The sequence below is a fragment of the Ailuropoda melanoleuca genome, chromosome 5, assembly GCF_002007445.2.
Source record: "Ailuropoda melanoleuca isolate Jingjing chromosome 5, ASM200744v2, whole genome shotgun sequence".
In the NCBI taxonomy this organism is placed as follows: domain Eukaryota; kingdom Metazoa; phylum Chordata; class Mammalia; order Carnivora; family Ursidae; genus Ailuropoda; species Ailuropoda melanoleuca.
This window is the reverse complement of record NC_048222.1, coordinates 33,964,649-33,970,920: the sequence shown is the minus strand read 5'-3', so window position 1 is coordinate 33,970,920 and position 6,272 is coordinate 33,964,649. Positions and strand designations below refer to the sequence as shown.

General features: G+C 46.2%; 1 protein-coding gene across 12 annotated transcripts in view; it reads left to right on the top strand.

Annotated features, from left to right (window-relative positions):
* KIF6 (kinesin family member 6) overlaps window positions 1-6,272 on the top strand; it is a 465,947-nt gene that overhangs the window by 413,657 nt on the left and 46,018 nt on the right. The window lies entirely within an intron of this gene.

The following is a 6,272-nucleotide window of genomic DNA, read 5'->3' as shown; positions in this document are numbered from 1 at the left end:
GTGTGTGGAGGGTAGAGGGAGAGGACTTCCTGGGGGAGTTATTTGAAGTCGTGGAGGGAAAATCTAAAATGGTGAATTGGGCCAGTTCACTGAGAGCCTTGAATCGGAGCATTTATCTTATGGGCAGTTGAGCCACTGAACATTTTTGAGCAAGGAACTTTTGGTCGAAGAGACCTTGTAGGGAAAGAAAGCCCCCAAGCAGTCATTCCAATTCTTAAGCATTTCTGACTGAGTGATGAGTAAATAATCTGTACCACCACCCCCCCAGCCCTTTGCCCACTTGCCCTGTGCTGGACTGGTCCTCTGGGCACACAAGCTTCCAGCCCAAGCTCAGGGAGGGCCTCCAGGATGTCTGGCTGTCTGAGTAAATCTGCTGCCGACATCACCCACTGAGATATGATGCCCCAGGTTGCTGCACACTGATCACTTGCCCTGCAGACTGGTCTGGCCCCTTGTAGGTAGGTGGTCAGTCCATTCTTTTGTTCTGTGGTAGATGGAAGTGGGGAGAGCACTGCCCTTGAAAAGCTCACAGTTGCTCCCCACACAAGCTGTCCATGTTGGATAACACCACACCTTTCTCTGCATTTATCCCTTGACCCAACTTCTGTGAAAACGTAACCTACTGGAACGTTCCGTTGCCTCTACGTGTAGGCATGTTTTTTATGTACTGTTACAGAAGATAGAAATAATAATGATTAAATAAGTAAAAATCCATGAGCATGACATTGGCAGGTTCCAAATGGAATCTGAGATTCCCCCCACCCCCAATATTGGCCTCTTGAATACTAGTCTTCCTCTCCCCTCCCCCATCCCTCTCACTACCCCAAGAGCAGAGATCCTTTGAACAAGAGAAGCCCCCAAGAACAGTCTATTGTTGTTGCTGTGTCATGCGGACCCTTGGATTGCCCCTGGGTGGTGTGTGCTACCTGACCCTGAAAATGGGGCAGTGACAGCTCCATGTCCCTAGCGGGGGCCTTGAGGAGGGTTGGGAGCCACTGAGGCCAGAGGCTGCCTATTGTACCGCAGGCTTGCTCCAGCTTAGAGTCTGCTGAGGAGTTCTTTTCTCCTGAACACAAGTCCGGCGGTGGCCTCTTGAGCCATCCCATCTGCTCTCCGGACAGAGGCCTCTGCCTCTCCGAACTGCTGTTTAAGCCTGAATCTGGAACTGCTTTTTTGGAATTCTGCTCCTGGGGATAACAAACTTGAGAGAAAGCAAAAATCAGCGTGTCATCCATTTATTTATCAGACTTCCCTGAGCACCTCGTATGATCTAGGCAGTACGTGAAACCAGAAACTCCAGGCTAGGGGGAGGAACCACTGGTTGGCATGGACCTGGAGAGGACCTTCCTGCACTCTCTAGCTCAGTGGTTTTCAGAATGGGTTCTCTGGGACCTTGGTGTTCTTAGGGAGCCTGAGGCGAGGGGTAGAGGAGCCAGCATGCAAGCGGCAGGGCCCCAGGATTTTTGCCCACCCTGATTCAACCAAAGCAACCCCTATTTCCCTTTTTGCTGTGAAGCTTTTGTTTGAAGAAAAGCTTCTGCAGCTTTTAACATATCTTCCTTCAGACTTTATGGCTCTAAGACATTTCCAGAGCTCGCCTCCCCAGAACTCCCTGAGTTTCCTCTGGACTCACAGAACTCTGCTCATACCTCTGTGATAGGACTTATCACGTTGTGTGCTAATTATTCAGTCTTTTATCCATTTCCTCCACTCAGCAGAGGATCTTTATTTCCCCAACTCTGAGCACAGTGATCGGCACTCAGTAGGCCCTCCAATGAAGGTTTGCTCTGTGACTAGGTTCCAACATCTATAAAATGAGGTGATCGGACCAAGTGACGTCCTATGCCCAGCACATCCTGAAACTGAGCTGCCGTTTGCTGGTTGCCTGTCGAATGAACAAATGAATGCAATGCTCTTCGGCCCTCAGCTGCCATGACTTTACCTCTTTGCGAATGCGGACCTCCTTAACCCATGCAGGAAACGTAGCCTGGGTAAGGAGAAGCGTGGGGGCCTGGATTAGAGGTGCCTGCACCCTCTCAGAAAGGAATGATCAAAATGTGAACCCCAGGAGTAAGGCAGAATATAAAGGAAGCAGCTGCCCCAAAGGCTGAGATGGCATCTCACTTGGTTCCAGAAGGACTCAGGCAGCTCTGTAAGACCAGTGATAAATTCTCTCCACCTGAGTCGATTCTAGTCCACAGTTGGCTTGTGAATATAGGGCCAACTTCTGTGACATGAGGCCAAATCTGGCCAGATTCCCAGGCTCAAGATGGAGTCTGTGGGTGAGGAGACCCCACCCTAATTCCTTGCCGAGTTCCCAGTTGCCAAAGCTCCATCCCTCTGGGTAGTTCCAGACTTCCTCACCAGCCATTTTGGAGAACAGAAGGAGGCTCTGGGCATCAGCGCTGGTGCCAGCCTTGAGCTGCTGCTGTGGTTTAGTTAAAAAAAAAAAAAAACAACCACTCACCTTAGAGTCAGGAGGGCCCTGCTTGAATCATACCTCTACCTTTTGCTAGTCTGTGACCTTGGTCCATCAACCTTCCTGGATTTCCATTTCCTTGTCCATAAGAGAAGAACATCTGCTCCCCAGGGATGGTCTGAGTACCGGGTGAGGCGTGTTTGTGGTGGAGTCGAGGACAGAGTAGATGCTCAGCAAATCATCACGGAACCTGTCTCTGAGTGTCAGGAACCAGACAACCAGATGCCCAGGCAGCAGACACAGCCCCCTGCTGCAGAGCTGACCACAGCTCTGGGCCAACAGCACCAGTTGGCATAACTGGTAGAGGTCACCACATTTCTGCATTCACCATGTCCCTCCACCCACTTGTGCTCATAGGCACCATTAATCACTCTACCTTGAAAAAATAAAGTCACTGTCTCTCCCATTGAGCACTGATTAAGGATGGTCCTCTTACCAGTTACCAGGGCCATTTTATTCATCATGCAAATGTGCAGGAACCATGGGTGCTACTTTGAATGAATTAGACGTTTGACCAACGTCCTAGTCAGTTGGGGCTGCTATCACAAAGCACCATAGGCTAGATACATGATAAACAACAGGAATTTTTTTTCCACAGTTCCAGAGGGTGGAAGATGGAAATTAGGGTGGAAGCATGGTGGTTCTAGTGAAGGCCCTCCTCTGGGTCGCAGACAGCTAGCTTCTCATTGTGTCTTCACATGGCAGAAGAGGAGTGAGCTAGCTCTCTGACTTCTTTTTTTTTTAATAATATTTTTTATTATGTTAGTCACCATACACTACATCCCTAGTTTTTGATGTAAAGTTCCATGATTCATTACTTGCGTATAACACCCAGTGCACCATGTGATACGTGCCCTCCTTAATGCTCATCACCAGCCTATCCCATTCCCCCACCCCCCTCCCCTCTGAAGCCCTCAGTTTGTTTCCCACAGTCCATAGTCTCTAAGGGCACTAATTCCCTTCATGAGGGCGCCACCCCCATGACCTAATTACCTTCCAAAGGCCTCATCTCCAAATATCATCACATCGGGGATTCAATTTCAGCATATGAATTTTGGGGTTACATAAACGAATATAGACAATCATATATGTATAATGTATAACAAATATATACAACATATATAACATAATAAACACCAGTCAAATATATAGAAGACAAAATTCTAACCTCTTGATGTCATCAGGTAGGCTAAAATATATCGTGGTTGGCCCCTCTAGCTGGCACAAGTGATAAAAATCACCATTTGTGTTTGGCAAGTCCCAGCCCAGGAAAGGTCTTGGTGTTCCCTAGAAACAATTCTGTTACATAGGAATGGAGCTAGGTAGGACTAATTTCCCCAAAAGCTCATTTCCCCAAACAAGTTGATCATGAGTTTGCGGAAAACCTACCAACAGGAAACCAGCATCGTTCTTATCATAGCAAACAGCCAAACAAACAAACAAAAACAAAAACAGAAGATAACCCAAAGTTCCCCTGAGTAGGCAGGTAGATAGATGAGCTACAGCTATGATATATTCATATGATATGATATAGGTAGTAAGGAGGGCACATATCGCATGGTGCACTGGGTGTTATACGCAAGTAATGAATCATGGAACTTTACATCAAAAACCAGGGATGTACTGTGTGGTGACTAACATAATATAATAAAATATTATTTTAAAAAATTAACGTTCATATAATGGAACACCATAGATAATTAACGATGAATAAACTAGAACCACATGTAACAATATGAATAAATCTTAGAAACACAATGATGATTGCAAGAAAGAAAATTGCTGAAGGATATATGTGGAATGATGCCATTTATGTAAATTCTAAAATTGCCGATGTTGTGTATCGGGGAGAGGGAAGTGGGAGCTTTGTGTTATAGTACAAGATAACATAAGTACAGAAAAACACATAAAACATATGTACAGATGTACAGTCCAACAAATACTTACAAGCAGAACCCTTCTGCCACCTTCTCTTAGGTCAAGAAATAGCTAAGTAACGAAGTAATTTTAAGGGATGTTAGAGATGCAGGGTAAGAGTGGGCCAGCAAGAAGGGAAGGTCTGCAGGACCATCAGGACAGTGTTATCTTTGGGAGGCAGGGATAGTAGATGGGATGGGGTGCTAAGGAGGCTTCCCCCAGCTCTGCAATGTTCTCATTCAAACACACAGCCACACACACCAAAGCACCTATGGCGTACTATGAAGATTTTCAAAATACAGAGGCAGAATGTGGGTGTTATTTATAAACTCTCTAAACTTTTTTTGTGTTTGAAATGGCTTATAATAATTTCCAGAGCTCAATGAAGGATTAGATTCCAAGGATTCAGAGATCAAACAAAAATTACTGTTTAGTGGAATCCCCATGCTAGTAGTGGTCGTGAAAACCAAATTCCTATTCAATTCTGATTAACCTTCCTTTCCTCACTACCGTTTGTGTCAGGAGCATTTTGCTTAAAGATGGGAACAGAAAATTTACCACTTCTCGTTTCCTTCTCTAGGTGCCTCCTATCCTCTAGGAGGGACTTAATAGCTAAAGAGGGTGTGCCTGACACATTGAGCAATGCAGGGGAGGTGCTTGTAAGACCACCTTTTGTTGTTCTTCCACTTTAAGTCTTCGCAGTAGAAACAGTTCGTCCTCTGCCCTGATTGGAAATTGGACAGCTCAGTAACCCAGTTGCTCCTTCATTGTTAATTACAAACAAAACAAACAAGAACCAAAAAATATTGGCCATTTTATATTATAACTACAGTCTCAACAATCCAAATGTCACTCAAAGCTAAGACTTCTCTCCTTTTCCCCAGCTAAGGCTAACCACCCTGAGGAAAGGGATACAATCATCTCCTTCTCTTCCTAAGATACTTCCTCCCTCAGTCTGCTGATCTCAATTTCCCCTGACTCCAAGAAGGATTTGGAAAGGAGGAGGAAAAGCAGTTGGTAAAGGTGTCACTTGAGTGGTACTTTGTAACACAGCTTTGTGCTCTCTGGGCCTGGCAGATGTTCCAAGGTGACTCTTCCTCACTTGGGGTACTTTCATGGGTCCCTGGAGGCCCCTCAGCAGCAGGTCCCTTGACCTGATGGAATGTACCTTATTGGACAATTATTTACCCACTTTGAGCCTTTATGGGTCAGGTTCCAAACACAAAGCAGTTTACTCAAATTACTAATCAAATTGGTGGGGCAGCTTGGTGGCTCAGTCAGGTAAGCGTTCAACTCGATTTCAGCTCAGGCGATGATCTCAGGGCTGTGAGATCATGCCCACATCGGGCTTCCGTGCTGAAGCAGAGCCTGCTTAAGATTCTCTCTCTCCCTTTTCCCCCTGCTTGCATTCTCTCTCTCTAAAAAAAAAAAATTAAATTAGGTATTGTAAAGAAAGTTAAATACAAGTCTATTGACAAAGGTGTTAGCAGAGTACAGGGAAACGCAGAGGTTGTAACAACAGCAGGGAGGGCAGGAAACATTGATGCCCCTAGACCTGAGGGGGCAAGAAGAGTGAACAGTTACCAGAACCTGAAGACAGAAAGGGCTGTGCAGAAAGGCTCAGGCCATCTGATAGGAGCTATGACTTCAGTCAAGCTGTGCATCCAATTCACAGCCCCTCTCTCCCCTCCCATGCCTCCAGTCACTTGCCCACACTCACCATTGGCTAAGCCCAGCCAGAAGGTGAGGGGTAAGGAATCCCATTGTTCCACCATCCAGCTTCCCAGGGCAAGTAGCAAAAGAGTAGAAGATGCTGGAGGGGGAACTTAGGGGAGCAAAAGAGATAGATGGAGGGCTCAGCCCCCAGGCATTCTGT